Source organism: Eschrichtius robustus, chromosome 2 (genome assembly GCF_028021215.1).
Source record: "Eschrichtius robustus isolate mEscRob2 chromosome 2, mEscRob2.pri, whole genome shotgun sequence".
NCBI lineage: Eukaryota > Metazoa > Chordata > Mammalia > Artiodactyla > Eschrichtiidae > Eschrichtius > Eschrichtius robustus.
The window spans coordinates 148,070,967-148,088,825 of NC_090825.1; the positions used below are offsets into that span (position 1 = coordinate 148,070,967).

Genomic DNA, 17,859 nt, shown 5'->3' on the forward strand with positions numbered 1-17,859 from the left:
TTCTTTCACATTACTGTTTATTTTGCATATGAACAGCAATATATGTCTGAGTTGATTCCCTCTTGGGAAATCTTGTGAGATCAACTTGTCTTTGATACCTATCTAGGTACTAATTATCCATCTCTATGAATTTCCTTTTTCGAAGCCTTTTCCTTTGTATTCGGAGATGTCACTTCTCATAGGCTACAGTGCAGAATGTTACTAGTTATATCTTGTGTTTTTTTACTTCTCATGTGCCTTAAACTTGTTCTGTGATGAGACCCAATTCAAATCTCACCTTTTCCTGAAACTTCCCCGACCTTCCCCGGTAGAGATGGCAGTACTCTTCTCTAGTTTTATAGCATTTTCTGAACACCTCTTTTTAGAACTAGCTTTATTGAGGTATAATTTACATAAATTTACACAATTTTTAGTTTTGACAAATGTATGCAATCATTTAACCTCCTCTGCAGTCATGATATAGAACGTTTTCATCACCACGAAAAGTTCCCTCATGCCCCCCTTCACCCCGGCCCCAATTACTGATTTACTTTCTATCACTGTAGTTTTTTCTTTTCCGGAATTTCATATAAATGCAATCATAGAATGTGTTGTCTTTCAAGTCTGACTGCTATTACTTAACATAATGCTTTTGAGATTCATGTTGTTTCGAGTTATCAATTGAGTACTTGTTATTATACGGATGTACCACGATTTGTCTATCCATTTACCAATCGATGAATATTTGGGTTGCTTCCAGATTTTAGGCTACTGTGAATTAAGCTGCAATAGACGTTCATGTACAGTTCTTTTAAATACCTGTTTTCACATTCCCTTTCATTTGGAGGTCGAGTTGCAAAATGGTTAAGTATGAAAGTCCTGGAGTTAGCTGTGTTCACAAACAAGCTTTTTGCTAGTTCTGTGGTTTTGAGAATGTTTAAGATTCCCTACTTGTAAAATGGGACTGGTTGGAGATTGGAGCAAGCCGGAAAGCACAGGCCCGTTTCAAGCGATAACTCTCACTTCAATTCAAGTGATCTTCCTGAGAATATGTACCCAATGTTGTCAGGTCTGATTTTTTTCCCCCAAGGGAGTGGCATTTGATAACAGGATACAGAAATTTTGTATGAAATTTCCAACTTAAGTGCTGGCAGTTAAAATTTAATTTTTTCAAAACACTAACGTGTGGGCTGAACAGAACTCATATGTAGGCATTGATTTGTGGCTGCAATCCAGTTTGAGATCTTTGCTTTAAATCTTCAGTTTTCTGGGAATTCCCTGGCGGTCCAGTGGTTAGGACTCGGTGCTTTCACTGCTGGGGCCAAGGTTCAATCCCTGGTGGGGGAACTAAAATCCTGCAAGCCGTGCAACATGGCCAAAAAAACAAAGCCTTCAGTTTTTTGTCTCTTGTTTTAAAATGTACATACTCTTGGTAGAGTGAACTTATTAGGACCTTGTTACATTCGTTTTATAGCTTAGAATAATAACTTGCTGATTTTCTATATCCCAAGTTAAAAACAGATGAATTACTGTAAATGAATTTTATTCTGTTTTCTGATTGTAGGGGGATATAAGAATTATGAGTGTCTAATGGAAGGGTGGGACCAGATTCTTTTTACTCTTTGTATTTCTCTTCTGAGAGCTGCTGATTCTATTCAAAGCTATGTTTTCCCAGCAGTTGGGATAGTCTGCCTCCTTTGATTTATTCTGAACCCTGTTGAGACAAGTATAGTATAGATTAAACTGTGTTTGTATGTGTGTGTGTTCATTAGAAACTGTGTAAGGTATTATGAGTACAAAGATAAATTTTGTATAAATCCATTCCCTCGAGTTCCTCAGCCTCTTTGGTGAAGCCAGTATAAATACTATAAAAAAAGAGATAAACTGTATGTAATTTTTTGAACAATAAGAGCAGTAATTTCTCTGAAGAAGCCTTTTCCCATGTAATTTATCCACCAATTCTTTACTGTGTATAGAGATGACTGGTTTGCAACTTTATGAATTACTTTGTGACTCCAAAGATTCTTTTGCTGATTAAACCAGCATGTTGAACATTTCACCCTCATAAAGCTGGAGCGAGGGTGTTAAATGACCTGTGTTGCCTGCATATCCTTTATTCACCCTAGTTCCAGGCAGTTGGGTTTTTGTGATAATTAAGTGTGGAATTCAGACAATCTAGGATTCTGAGTTGAGTTTAGGTTTATACATTCAATAGCAGCCACATCCCAGGAACATCTTACACTGACGAAGGAATCAGGGAACAAAAAAGAGCCACCATTTATTGTCTGTTTTGTGCCAGGGCTAGATTCCTTACATATTATCATGAATCACAATATCCCTGCAAAGTAAGAGGGGGAATTCTTGTATTTACAAATAAAAGAAGGCAAGTGAGAATCTGGAATGAAATTCCAAATACTCAATTTTAAAGCAGAGCCTTTTATCTTGAATCTAGAGTTTGTTTCTCAAAGAGCAAGTCTTTAGGAGTATTGGAGCCAAAGAGGCAGCCAGCCTTTCTCAGTTTTGAAAGAAATGACCGCAAAACTGTATTCACAACCTCTTTGTAGCCCTGCACCACAGCCTCTGTACCTCTATAGTCCTGAGCTGGTGGTTTATATAGCCCATTTCACACTAGGAAGGAATTTGAAGGGAATTTCAAAATTGTCTCTAGTATACATTCATGCTACTTGTGAAAAGCATCAACTCTGAGAAGGGAGAGAGGAGACAATAAATTTTGAGGAAGGGTCCAGATCCCTGATAACAAGAGCACTGAAGTTGTTAGGGTATGTCCCCAGTGTCCTCTATGATGGCTATTTCCCTGGAATCTTGCTGGACGGCTCAAGTGTGATCTCACGTGCACCGCTGTTTTTATGCTGCTACCTTTAATTGTACTGTTCCCTTTTTACATCTTGTAGATTTTTGCAGAACAGCTCAGAAAACAAAATGATTCTTTAAAACTCCAATGTTTAACCTGGATAAAGTACTTTGTCTTAGTTAACAATGTGTGTGTATGAGAGAGAGAGAGAGAGAGAGAGAGAGAGAGAGAGAGCGAAAGAGGAAGAGAATAGTACAACATGTATTAGTCCAGGGGCTTCCCTGGCAGTCCAGTGGTTAAGACTCCGTGCTCCCAATGCAGGGGATGTGGTTTGATCCTTGGTCAGGGAACTAAGATCCCGCATGCTGCGTGGCGTGGCCAAATAAAATAAAATAAAAAAAAAAGAAATGTATTAGTCCACTGCCTGGATTCAGTTGGTTTAAATAAGTTTTAATCCTACTCTTTCCTCTACCCTCTCCTCCGTAGACAAAAATTATTTCAGGTGTTTAAAATTGACTGAAATTCAAACACTACTGTTCCTGGAAATTTAAAAGAAAATTCAGGAGTACAGTGTTAAATATTTTTACTATACGATACTACAGGGGTTCAAGACTCAAATTAACAAGCCTGTACAAGATACTTTGGAGCACTTAAAAGATACTTAATAAATATGTACTGAATGATTGACTTCTTTGTAATGTACTCTTTCTACATGAAGAACGTCGCACCTCTTGACTCCTTTTCCAGAATGACCTGTGGTCTTAGGAGATTTCCTCTTTGCTGTCAGTCAACTCTTGTCTGCATACCTGTGCTGGGCATAGCATTGCTTTTGGCACTGTAGTGAAACAGACATGAGATGTAATGGTCATTCTCAAAAATTTTACAGTCTCTGGTAGAAGAGGCAAGGGGTTGGGGAGGAGAAAGAGGAAAAATGTTATGGGCAAAGGCATGAAAAGCTGGAGTCTCACTGCTGGACATCTTCAGTAGAGTGAAGTGGGATTGTAAGTACTTCAAGGATTTGGGGGAAAATTGTAAGCCCAAATACTAATGTTATATTTATCAAAGAGTAGTGGAAGATGGGGTTGGAAAGATAGTTTCCTTGTGTCTGAGTATTTTGAATATTATCCAAGAGATAACGGGAGTTGCTAAAAACTTATGAACACAGTGCTAATATGATGTGGTAGTTTAGGGAAAATAATTTTATAATGGGGCATAAGAACTGGAGAGAGGGAGAGGCTGGAAGCAAGAAGATATGCAGGGCAAATATTGGGATGGTAAATAGAAAATGACGAGGTCCAAGCAAGGGTTGAGAAGGTGGGAAAGGCAAAGTCAGACAGGTACATGCATGCTCTGTACAAGGTAAGTCGTCAGTGTATTTTTGATAAAGAGACTGGCATGATTTAATAACAAAGCAAGTGGGGAGGAGGAAGGAAAGAGTCAAGGCTGAGATCAGTGTTACATGCCTGGATGTCTGAGAGTGATGATACTATTGGCAGAATAGGAATGTTTGGGTGGGGAGGTGGCATGTTGTGTCCGAGGTCATGGGATGCAAGTGATCCAGGGAAATACCTGGATCTCAGATGGTAGGGATGGTGAACTGGTGTGTTTAGGATGAAGAGGTAGATTCGGGAGTCCTCTAGAGAAGACTTCTGAGGCACTGAGAGTAGAGATGGTCTTTGTGATGATAGGTTTGCACAGAGGCATCCATTTACTGGATGACCTTGGACACCTCTCATCCTTGCTGAACTTCTTAAATTAACGTACAAGTGGTTAGACAGAGGGTGGGGGGGTGCTAATAATGCTAATGCTAACCCTAATTACGTCACCAGGTTTTGTTAAATGACAAGGTATAGCAGTGTTTCTGTAAACAATTACATCAGATATAAACTGTGAATATTTGTTGCCAGGAGTAATCAAAGGTGGCTGGGGTTAGAAATGCATTCTTTGGTTTTATCTAAAACTGTCTCATGCTCTCATTCTTGTGCTTTGAACAACTTACTTGCCAGGTATCAAGGCTGCAGAAAGACCCTACTAGTATCTTAACCGTCAGTAGTTTTCAGAAATAAAAACTCTTCCCATTCACCTCATGCTGATCTAGAAACCTGCTTTAATGATCTTTCTTATTGGTTCCCAAAGTGGTTTAAATAAGCTCTTGTGTGTTGTCTCTGTAGCCCAAAGATTAACGTTGGGCCAAAGCCTTTGGAAAAGAATGGAATAAAATTCTCTTTGAGAGGGCTTGTGTCTTTATCTAAGACAGCATTCCAAGGAGAGATCACTTTTGAGATTTAGTATATTTTCTTAGCTCCTCAGGATCCTCAGAAAAATGTGGTTTTAATTATTTAATTAAAATATTGTGGCCAACCTAATTTACCCCCTTATTTTTTAAACTCTTGAGTGTGAGGATAAAAGGAGACTATTGGGTTGACCCAGGGATAAAGAGTTCACAAGGTGTTATGGCAGAAGGATCCATATCCCGATTGTATTAACATCTAATTAAGATAACCATCTAGATTGAAATTTACTTGTTTTTCAAATTTTGGAGTCTAGAGAACTGCTGTTGAAGGGCAGAGAGTAGCGATTTGTTTGCAGTCATGTTCACAGGATGTATATTACATGATGAAGGGAGAACGCAGCCCCCGCCTTTTCTCTGATGCCTTCCTTGCATAGTCAGTCTCTTCCTCCTCAATGGTTTGGAGATTTGGGGATCTCTGATTTCTACTGTACCATGAAACAGGTAGTGGCTTGATTTAGTAAGCATCTGAAGGTTTGTTTTGTTCAACTCTTGCTGAGTAGTTTTCAGAAGGAAAGGAATTGTTGAGTGGGACATTTGAAGTATAGCAGTTTGGATGGAGTGTGTGGGGGTCCTTCCTCCTTCCCTCCCCCCTTCCCTATCTTTCATCTTGGGGATTAAATCTCAGGAGAAATGACTGATTTAAATTAGGGGTCAGGACAATTACCACCTACAGAGAGAGAACCCAAGAATTCTGTCACCTGAAAGAAATGATGAACATGAACCAGCAGAGTTTAGGAAAGATCAAAATAAACCATGATATATAACAGTATAAATGTGTTGGCCTGTCGTACCACAAGCTTTTTTTTTTTTTTTTTTTTAATTTCCTTGTGGTGAATTCCTTGGTGGTCCAGTGGTTAGGACTCCGTGCTTCCACTGCAGGGGGCACGGGTTCAATTCCTGGTCAGGGAACAAAAACAAAGATCCTGCAAGCCATGCACGGCATAGCCAAAAAAAAAAAATAATAAAAATTTTCCTTGTGGTAAAGTAAACATAAAATTTGCCATTTAAACCATATTGTGTACAATTCAGTGGCATTCAGTGCATTGACAGTTTTGTATAACCATCACCGCTGTTCTGAAATATCCAGAATATTTTCACCACCCCAAACAGAAACTGTACTCTCCCAGTCTCTGGTAACCTCTCTTCTCTTTCTGTTTCCATGAATTTGCCTATTCTGGTACTTCATATAAGTGGAATCGTATAATATTTGTCTTTTCTATCTGATTTATTTCATTTAGCATAATGTTTTCAAGGTTCATCCATGTTGTAGCATGTATCAGAATTTCATTCCTTTTTATTACTGGATAATGTTCCAATGTGTGTATATACCACATTTTGTTTATCTTTTCATCTGTCAGTGACCACTAGGGTTGTTTCCACCTTTTGGCTATTGTGAATAATGCTGCTGTGAACATGGGTGTACACGTATCTGTTTGAGTTCCTGCTTTCAACTCCTTTGGGTATATATCCAGAAGTGGAATTGCTAGATCATGTAGTAATTCTGTGTTTAACTTTTTGAGGAACTACTAAACTGTTTCTCAGCTGTATTGTTTTACATTCCCACCAGCAATGCACAAGGTTTCTGATTTTTCCATATCCTCACCAACACTTGTTATTTTCTCTTATTTGGATGATAGCCATCCTGATGGGTATGTCAAAAAATTTTAACATCTACTCTGATGATTCAGAAGTGCTGCTTACTATTGTGAGAAACCAGTTCCCTCAAGATAGTAAAAGGGAGCAGTGGCCTAAGGCAGTGACGTATAAAAGAGGAGCTTCAGGGATTCTAGCCATCATATGCAGTATCTGCTTTTGCATAGACATTTTTATTTATAAAGCGGTTTATATTTTTCTTGATGTCAACCTTTGTTTTTGTAAAATATGTGGACTCTTAGGGATCAGCTGAAACCCTCAGATTTGGGAGGGGCACAATTTAGGAGCCCTTGGATATGTGTGAGCTGCCTGGGCCACACCAGTCAGCTCTCGGATTTGGCTTTTAAAGTTTGGATTAGTGTTGTGAGCAGTCCCGGGGATGAACCTTTGTAAGAAGTCCTTTCACCTTTCCTATCATTTTACTTGATCTTTTGCCTTGCCTAATGTACATAGTAAGCCTCAACATATTTTCAAACGGAGAACCAAAAAAACATAGGGTAGGACCTGGTGGAAAGGGCTATGAAAGATACTGAAGCTGTGGCTCTCTTCAGGTGGTACCACCGTTGCTGCTCATAAATAAATCATTTGCCCCATCTCATTGCTTTAGAGACGTAGTTCTCTGTTACTTCAGTGTCTTCCTGCCCCTAGGAGCTGTTGTTGAATAGTTTTGAATGAGCCCAGGTACAGAAAATCTATTGGTAAATATTGTTTCTGGTGGACCACAGTCTTCTCTCCCTTGAAAGGCTCACAAAACTGTATTGGGACTGGTGAGCCAGAGCTGTGAATAAGAAAGTAGTAACTAGGGGAATTAATTTAGCCTTTCCCCTAGCTGTTGTCGTTGGGTTTTTGTTTTTTCGGAATAACTACCAGTCCTTGAGGTCAGTTTGAGGGCAGGGTGGAGGATTTTTTGATCAAATAAGTTTGAGAAATGAGATCTGCTCTGTTCACCTATTGGGGATTTATAATGCACATTAGCACCTAGCATCTTAAAGTTTCCAAGAAATTCTGCATAAAGGCAGTATAACAGTTTGGTTAACGTGGTGCTTTCCTAACCTCACAACCCTTTTGTTGAATAACCATGTAACATTCCTAGGGACAAATATTTCTCAGGTCACACATTGGGAAATTAGATCATTAACTTTTTATGTACTTTAATATCAAAAACCTTGAATAAAATATGGATATTCTTGAGCCCACAGAAGTATGAAGGCATCCCCAAAAAGCATGTTGTTACACCTTCCTCCTCAGTGTCACTTGGCCATCTAAGTATTAATGTGCCTTTTGTATATGGCTCCCTGGTATAGGAGGTAGTTGTTTTTGTTTGTTTGTTTTAATTCATTTATTTATTTATTTTTGGCTGCGTTGGGTCTTCATTGCTGCACGCGGGCTTTCTCTGGTTGCGGTGAGCGAGGGCCACTCTTCATTGCGGTGCACGGGCTTCTCATTGCGGTGGCTTCTCTTGTTGCGGAGCACGGGCTCCAGGCGTGCGGGCTTCAGAAGTTGTGCCACGCTGGCTCTAGAGCGCAGGCTCAGTAGCTCTGGCGCACGGGCTTAGTTGCTCTGCGGCATGTGGGATCTTCCCGGACCAGGGCTCGAACCCGTGTCCCCTGCATTGGCAGGCATATTCTTAACCACTGCACCACCAGGGAAGCCCTAGGAGGTAGTTTTGGAGCAGTGTGTCATTATGGAAGATTCTGTGTAATGGTAACTGCTGTAGAAGTCCTTATTCTTTTTCCCTTCCACTTTCGGGTGGGGAATTTTGCTCTTCTTGGTTGTTTCACAATAAATGTTTGCAACAGTACCAAGCATTTCTGGAAAATGGGTGCAAAGTGTTGAGGATGAGGATAGTTGGTGTTGTGACCTTTAGTCATTAGTTTTAGAGACTGGGAGAGTTTATCACTGAAAGGAGGTTCTACTGCTTGGGGTAGAATTGGCCCTCCCCCATCCTGTTTGCTGCCACCTAAGAGACTAGGAGAAGCAACTAAGGACCTTTATCCCAGGAGAGCGAGCTCAACCCTCTATATGGTGGATACCCTCTTTTTGGGAATTGGTGTCTTTAAAATATACAGCTTTGGGGACTTCCCTGGTGGCTCAGTGGTTAAGAATCTGCCTGCCAATGCAGGGAACACAGGTTCGAGCCCTAGTCCGGGAAGATCCCACATGCCGCAGAGCAACTAAGCCCGTGTGCCACAACTACTGAGCCCACATGCCACAACTACTGAAGCCCGTGCACCTAGAGCCCATGCTCTGCAACAAGAGAAGCCACCGCAATGAGAAGACTGTGCACCGCAACGAAGAGTAGCCCCCGCTTGCCACAACTAGAGAAAGCCCGTGGGCAGCAATGAAGACCCAGTGCAGCCAAAAATTAATTAATTAATTTTAAAAAATAAAATAAAATAAATAAAATATACAGCTTTGTTGCCAACAGCTGTCACAGATGTTGAGTTTTTGAGCTGGAATAGCTGTGGGAGAAAAGAATGTGTTGGCAAAATACACCTATTGATAATAATCACCTTTCAGATTTAGTTCATTGCTACATCCTAATTTAATATTTCATTCAATTCTCATAACACCTCTACTACATAGTTAAGGGATAATAATTGTAATTCCTCAGTCTGGGAGCTAAAGCATACATTTAACTAATATGCTCTAATTCATAAGGCCGTTTAGTTTTTGGTTTTTTTTTTTTTATGCAAGTATAGTTAATCTACAGTGTTGTGTTAGTTTCAAGGGTACAGCAAAGTGATTCAGTTATACATGTATGTATAATACCCTTTTTCAGATTCTTTTCCCTTATAGGTTATTACAAGATATTGAGTATCGTTCCCTGTGCTATACAGTAGGTCCTTGTTGGTTATCTCCTTTATATATAATAGTGTATATGTTAATCCCAAACTGCTAATTCATCTACCCCACCCCCTGCTATCCCCTTTCATGACCATAAGTTTGTGTTCTATGTCTGAGTTTATTTCTGTTTTGTAAATAAGTTCATTTGTGTCATTTTTTTAGATTCCACAAATAAGTGATTATCATATGGTATTTTTTTTCTCTGTCTGACTTACTTCACTTAATATGATAATCTCTAGGTCCATCCATGATGCTGCAAATGGCATTATTTCATTCTTTTTTATGGCTGAGTAATACTCCATTGTGTGTGTGTGTGTGTGTGTGTGTGTGTGTATATATATCTATATATCTATATATCTATATAGATATATATATATATATATATATATATATATATATATATACTACATCTTTATCCATTCCTCTGTCAGTGTATATTTAGGTTGCCTTCATGTCTTGGCTACTGTAAATAGTGCTGCAGTGGACATTGGGGTGCATGTATGTTTTCAAATTAGAGTCTTCTCCAGATACATGCCCAGGAGTGGGACTGCTGGATCATATAGTAACTCTATTTTTAGTTTTTTAAGGAACCTCCATGCTGTTCTCCATAGTGGTTGCACCTATTTACACTCCCACCAACAGTGTAGGAGGGTTCCTTTTTCTCCACACCCTCTCCAGCATTTATTATTTGTAGACTTTTTAATGATAGTCATTCTGACTGGTGTGAGGTAACACCTTATTGTAGTTTTGATATGCATTTCTCTAATAATCAGTGACATTGAGCGTCTTTTCATGTGCCTCTTGGCCATCTGTCTGTCCTCTTTGGAGAAATGTCTGTTTATATCTTTTGCCTATTTTTACACTGGGTTGTTTGTTTTTTGGATATTAAGCTGTATGAGCTGTTTGTATATTTTGGAAATTAATCCTTTGTCGATGGCATCATTTGCAAATATTTTCTCCCAGTTCATAGGTTGTCTTTTCGTTTTGTTTATGGTTTTCCTTTGCTGTGCAGAAGCTTCTAAATGTAATTAGGTCCCATTTGTTTATTTTTGTTTTCATTTCCATTACTCTAGGAGACAGATCCAAAAAAATATCAGTGCAATTTATGTCAAACAGTGTTCTGCCTATGTTTTCCTCTAGGGGTTTTATAGTATCCAGTCTTACATTTAGGTCCTTAATCCATTTTGAGTTTATTTTTGTGCATGGCTTTTAGAGAATGTTTTAATTTCATTCTTTTACATGTAGCTGTCCAGTTTTCCCAGCACCACTTATTGAAGAGACTGTCTTTTTGTCCATTGTATATTCTTGCCTCCTTTGGCATAGATTAATTGACCATAAGTGCGTGGGTTTATTTCTGGGCTTTCTGTCCTGTTCCATTGATCTATGTATCTGGTTTTTTTTTTTTGCGAATACCAAACTGTTTGATGACTGTAGCTTTGTAGTGTAGTCTGAAGTCAGGGAGCGTGATTCCTCCAGCTCCATTCTTCTTTCTCAAGATTGTTTCGGCTATTTGGGGTATTCTGTGTGTCCATACAAATTAAAAAAAATTTTGTTCCAGTTCTCTGAAAAATGCCATTGGTAATTTGATAGGGACTGCATTGAATTCTGTAGATTGCTTTGGTACTATGGTCATTTTAACAATACTGATGCTTCCGATACAAGAACACTGTATATGTTTTCATCTCTTTGTATCATCTTCAATTTCTTTCATCAGCGTCTTATAGTTTTTGGAGTACAGGTCTTTTGCCTCCTTGGGTAGGTTTATTCCTAGGTATTTTATTTTTTTTTGATGTGATGGTAAATGGGATTGTTTCCTTAATTTCTCTGATACTTCTTTGTTAGTGTATAGAAATGCAACAGATTTCTGTATATTAATTTTGTATCCAGCAACTTTACCAAATTCACTGATGAGCTCTAGTAGTTTTCTGGTAGCATCTTTAGGATTTTCTATGTATCTGCATATGTATCTGTATCTTCATGTCATCTGCAGACAGTGAAAGTTTTACTTCTTTTCAATTTGGATTCCTTTTATTTCTTTTCTTTTTTTTTTCTTCCTCATTGCTGTGGCTAGGGCTTCCAAAACTATGTTGAATAAAAGTGGTGAGAGTGGGCATCCTTGTCTTGTTCCTGATCTTAGAGGAAATGCTTTCAGCTTTTCACCATTGAGTATGATGTTAGATGTGGGTTTGTCATATATGGCCTTTATTATGTTGAGGTTTGTTCCCACTATGCCCACTTTCTGAAGAGTTCTTATCATAAATGGATGTTGAATTTTATCAAAAGCTTTTTCTGCATCTACTGAGATGATCATATGGTTTTTATTCAGTTTGTTAATGTGGTGTATCACACTGAATTAATTTGTGGATATTGAAAAATCCTTGCATCCCTGGGATAAGTCCCACTTGATCATGGTGTATGATCCTTTTAATGTATTGTTGGACTTCGTTTGCTACTATTTTGTTGAGGATTTTTGCGTCTATGTTCATTGGTGATACTGGCCTGTAATTTTCTTTTTTTGTGATATCTTTGTCTGGTTTTGGTATCAGGGTAATAGTGGCCTCATAGAATGAGTTTGGAAGTGTTCCTTCCTCTGCAATTTTTTTGAATAGTTTCAGAAGGGTAAGTGTTAACTCTTCTCTTAATGTTTGGTAGAATTTGCTTGTGAAGCCATCTGGTCCTGGACTTTTGCTTGTTGGGAGTTTTTTAACTAGTGATTCAATTTCAGTACTGGTAATTAGTCTGTTCATATTTTCTATTTCTGTCTGGTTCAGTTTTAGGAAATTGTACCTTTCTAAGAATTTGTACATTTCTTCTAGGTTGTCCATTCTATTGGTGTACAGTTGCTCATGGTCGTCTCTTATCCTTTGTATTTCTGTGGTGTTGGTTGTAACTTTTCCTTTTTCATTTCTGACTTTATTGATTTGGGCCCTCTCCTTTTTTTCTTTTTCTTTTTAAAAATTAATTAATTTATGGCTGCTTTGGGTCTTTGTTGCTGCGTGTGGACTTGCTCTAGTTGCCTCGAGTGGGGGCTACTCTTCGTTGCAGTGCGTGGGCTTCTCAGTGTGGTAGCTTCTCTTGTTGCGGAGCATGGGGTCTAGGTGCGCGGCTTCAGTAGTTGTGGCACATGGGCTCAGTAGTTGTGGCTTGCGGGCTCTAGAGCACAGGCTCAGTAGTTGTGGCGCATGGGCTAAGTTGCTCCACGGCGTGTGGGATCTTCCCAGACCAGGGCTTGAACCCGTGTCCCCTGCGTTGGCAGGTGGATTCTTAACCACTGCGCTTCCAGGGAAGTCCCTCCCTTTTTTCTTGATGAGTCTGGCCAAAGGTTTATCAATTTTGTTCATCTTTTCAAAGAACCAGCTTTTAGTTTGTTGGTCTTTTCTATTGTTTTCTTAGTCTCTATTTCATTTACTTCTTCTGATCTTTATGCGTTCTTTCCTTCTACTAACTTTGAGTTTTGTTTGTTCTTCTTTAGTTGCTTTAGGCATAAAGGTAGGTGGTTTATTTGAGATTTTTCTTGTTTCCTGAGGTAAGCTTTATTGCTATAAACTTCCCTCTTAGTATTCCTTTTGCTGCATCTCATAGGTTTTGGATTGTTATGTTTTCATTTTCATTTGTCTCTAGGTATTTTTTTATTTCCTCTTTGATTTCTTCAGTGATCCATTGGTTGTTTAGTAGTGTATTGTTTAACCTCCACATGTTTGTGTTTTTTGCAATTTTTTTCATGTAGTTGATTTCTGGCCTCATAGTGTTGTGGTCAGAAAAGATGGTTGATACAGTTTCAGTTTTCTTAAATTTACAGAGGCTTGCTTTTGTTGCCCAGCGTGTGATCTGTCCTGGAGAATGTTCCATGTGCACTTGAGAAGAATGTGTATTCTGCTGCTTTCGGATGGAATGCCCTATAAGTATCAGCTAAGTCCATCTGGTCTAATGTGCCATTTAAGGCCTGTGTTTCCTTATTGCTTTTCTGTCTGGATGATCTATCCATTGATGTAAGTGGGGTGTTAAAGTCCCCCACTGTTGTGTAACACTGTTGTGTAACATTTGCTTTATATATTGAGGTGCTCCTATGTAGGGTGCATATATATTTACAATTGTTATATCTTCTTCTTGGATTGATCCTTTGACCATTATGTAGTGTCCTTTTTTGTCTCTTATAACAGTCTTTATTTTAAAGTCTATTTTGCCTGATGTAAGTATTGCAACTTTGGCTTTCTTTTGAGTTCCATTAGCATGCAGTACCTTTTTCCATCCCCTCACTTTCAGTCTGTATGTGTCTCTAGATCTGAAGTGAGTCTCTTGTAGGCAGCAAATACATGGGTCTTGTTTTTGTATCCATTCAGCCAGTATGTGTCTTTTGGTTGGAGCATTTAGTTCATTTACATTTAAGGTAGTTATCGATATGTATGTTCCTATTGCCATTTTGTTAATTGTTTTGGATTTGTTTTTGTAGGTTTTTTCCCCCCATTCTTTGTTTTCTTGTTGTGATTTGGTGACTAACTTTAGTGTTATGTTTGGATTTCTTTTTCTGTTTTGCATGTATATCGATTATGCATTTTTGTTTTGTGGTTACCATGAAGTTTTTGTATAGGAGTCTGTATTTATATGTGCTTATTTTAAGTTGCTGATCTCTTAATTTCAAACGCATTTTAGATACCCTGAATTTGTATTCTCCTCCCCTGATGATTACTGTTTTTGATTTTATATTTTACATCTAGTTGTTTTGTGTATCCCTTAACTGCTTATTGTTGGATACAAATGATTTTACTATTTTTTTAAAAATTTGTTTATTTATTTATTTATTTTGAGCTGCGTTGGGTCTTCGTTACTGTGCATGGGCTTTCTCTAGTTGTGGCGACCAGGGGCTACTCTTCTTTGCAGTGCACAGCCTTCTCACTGCGGTGGCTTCCCTTGTTGCAGAGCATGGGCTCTAGGCGCACAGGCTTCAGTAGTTGTGGCGCACGGGCTTAGTTGCTCCGCGGCACATGGGATCTTCCTGGACCAGGGCTCGAACCCATGTCCCCTGCATTGGCAGGTGGATTCTTAACCACTGCACCACCAGGGAAGTCCAGATTTTACTACTTTTATCTTTTAACCTCCCTACTAGCTTTGTGTGTGGATGATTTCCTACCTTTATTGTATGTTTGCCTTTCTCAGTGAGATTTTCTGTTTTGTAATTTTCTTGTTTCTAGTTGTGGTCTTTTCTTTTCCACCTAGAGCAGTCCCTTTAGCATTTGTTGTAAAGCTGGTTTGGTGGTGCTGAAATCTTTTAGCTTTTGCTTGTCTGTAAAGCTTTTGACTTCTCTATCAAAATTGAAAGAGAGCCTTGCTAGGTAGAGTATTCTTGGTTGTAGGTTTTTCTCTTTCATCACTTTAAGTATATTGTGCCACTCCTTTCTGGCCTGCAGAGTTTCTGCTGAAAAATCAGCTGATAGCCTTATGGGAGTTCTCCTGTTTGTTATTTGTTGCTTTTCCCTTGTTGCTTTTAATATTCTCTCTTTATATTTAATTTTTGTCCTTTTGATTACAGTGTGTCGTGGTGTATTCCCCTGTGGGTTAATTCTGTATGGGACTCTGCACTTCCTGGACTTGGGCGACTATTTCCTTTCCCAGGTTAGGGAAGTTTTCAGCTATTATCTCTTGAGATATTTTCTCAGGTTCTTTCTCTCTTTCTTCTCCTTCTGGGACCCCTATAATGTGAATATTAGCATGCTTGACGTTGTCCCAGAGGTTTCAAGCTGTCCTCATTTCTTTTCATTCTTTTTTCTTTTTTTGGTTTGGCAGCAGTGATTTCCACTATTCTGTATTCCAGCTCACGGATCCATTCTTCTCCTTCATTTAGTCTACTGTTGGTTCCTTTTAGTGTGTTTTTCATTTCAGTTATTGTATTCTTTAATTTTGTTTGTTTCCCTGGTGGGTGAGATTGGTCCAGGGGCTTGTGCAGGCTTCCTGGTGGGAGGGGCCCATGCCTGCCTCCTGGTAGGTGGAGCTGGGTCTTTGTATTCTGGTGGGCAGGGCCATGTTTAGGGCTGTGTTTAGAGGCAGCTGTGGACAGGAAGTCTTTAGGCAACCTGTCTGCTGACTGGTAGGGCTGTGTCCACACCCAGTTTGTTGCTTGGCCTGAGGTATCCCAGCACTGGAGCCTACAGGCTGTTGGGTGCGACCAGGTCTTGGTGCCAATATATTAGCCTCCCCCATGTATCTGCCACCAGTGTCTGCGTCCCCAGGGTGGGCCACAGCTGCCCCCCACCTTCCCAGGAGACCCTGCAAGACCAACAGGTAGGTCTGGCCCAGGCTCCTGTGAAATTACTGCTTTTGTCTTTGGTCCTGGTGTGCGTGAGATTTTGTGTGCCCCCTTTAAGAATGAAGTCTTATTTCATCCTGTGGAGCTTCTGCAATCAAGCCCCGCTGGCCCTCAAAGCTAAATGCTCTAGGGGCTCCTGTTCCTGTTGCCACACCCCCAGACTGGGGGCCCTGATATGGGGCTCAGAACTCTTACTCCTGTGGGGAAACCTCTATAATATAATTATTCTCCAGTTTGGGGTTCACCTACCTGGGAGATATGGGATTTGATTATATTGTAAGTCCACACCTCCTACCAGTCTCATGGTTCTATCTTTATGTCTTTAGCTGTAGAGGATCTTTTCTGGTAGGTTTCAGTCTTTTTCAACAATGATTGTTCTGCAGATTGTTGTGATTTTGGTGTGCTTGTGAGAGTTGATGAGCTTAAGGTCCTTCTACTTTGCCATCTTGGCCACTCTCCTATTTAGTTTTAATTATGGAATCAAAACTGGAATCCAGGTCTCTTGTCCTCCAAACAAGTGCTCTTTTTGCTAACTGCATTGACAAATTTGTTTCGATGCCAAGTGTTTAAAATAATGTTTTACACAAATATTTGTATTTGTATGGAAGTTTTATGGCTTAGGAAATTTGGTAGCCAGGAGTAATATTATTTTCTTTACATAGATGAGAAAAATGAGTTTTAGAAAGATTGACCTACCCAATATTGTCGAGTTTGCAAGTGAGAGCAGTGACTAGAACTTAGCCCTTTTTTTGTCCAGTGTTTTCCTGATAAACCAAGCTGTTGGTACATGGTGTCTATAGTGGTTGCCAATAAATATATGCCAAAGTATATATGTAGAAGAGAACTCAATCTCTTCTTGATTCTTCAACCCTGTTGCTAGAAAGGATAAGTTTCAGGTTTTAGAGAGTATCAAACTTTTCTCCCAGATCCAAGGTTATAGACCAGGATTATACTAGTCCACTTTGTTGAATGCATCACTTGAATAATTTGGTTTTTGGGGGGGGGGTCTAAGTAATAGGTCTGGAAAAGGCAACTGACCTTGTTTCTCACAGGAATCATGGGAAGAGTTAGGACTGAGAGTACGTGTCGGCAGTATGTCCAAGGAGGAATTGGGCCAGAACTAGCCTTTGGCACAAGCAGGCATCAGTCCATTTAAACTGTAGCACTGGATTGAGACACATAGTTAATTCTGTTTCTGGGCCCAGGTTGGGCACTTGAGGGTGTTTCCTAGGCTAGAACAGTGCACTGAGAATGACAGCCCACTAGAGGGAAGAGCCCAGCAAAGATCTAGGAAATGCAGATGATAGTCAATTTATTAATCTAATTGAGTAGAACAATTATTGCGTCCTTGTTGACTCTCTCTTATTCGTTCAGCAAGAGGTCTCTGAAATTGATGTATCACTTCACAGGTCTATGCCAGAGAATGTGTTAACTACAGAGGGCAGCGTAGCTTAAATTGGCTCTTTACATCAGTCTAAGAAATGATACTGCATCTAGAATGAATAAGAGCAAGGAGTTCAGTTTAAAGCAGAGTTTCTCAGATTTTAGAGAGGAGCAGAATCACCCTGAGCGCTTGTTAAAACACATTACTGGGCTCTACTCTCAGAATTTCTGCTTTAGTAGGTCTGGTCTGGAGCCCAAGAATTAATTGCATTAGTAACAGATTTCCAGGTTGATGCTGATGCTGCTGGTCCTGGGATCACACTTTGAGGACCACTTATCTAGGAAGAGATGATGAAGTGGGTATAGCTGTTTAGTTCTTCTTGATTAAAGCCTTCACAGAGGAGGGAAAGGGGAACTAACCTGTCAGTTTCTACCACAGTCAAGACCCTGTGCCAGGTGACTTGCAGTCATTTAATTTAACCCTTGAAACCACTCTGCAAAGTAGTCCTTATCCCTGTTTCCCCTCTCAAGATACACATGTTCAGAGCTTACTGGAATAATTCTTACTTCAAGGACAGATTTCACTTATAA

At 39.5% G+C, this 17,859-nt stretch overlaps 1 protein-coding gene across 4 annotated transcripts in view; it reads left to right on the forward strand.

The window, feature by feature from the left end:
• The window catches only part of CREBRF (CREB3 regulatory factor), a 57,390-nt gene that overhangs the window by 6,994 nt on the left and 32,537 nt on the right, over positions 1 to 17,859 (forward strand). The window contains exon 1 of one of the 4 annotated variants that reach the window (XM_068536373.1): positions 15,676 to 15,860. The exons of the other annotated variants lie outside the window; for them this stretch is intronic. The gene's annotated coding sequence lies outside the window, so the exon portion shown is untranslated. Of the gene's footprint in view, positions 1 to 15,675; positions 15,861 to 17,859 lie in introns of those variants that run through there. 4 annotated transcript variants of the gene reach the window in all.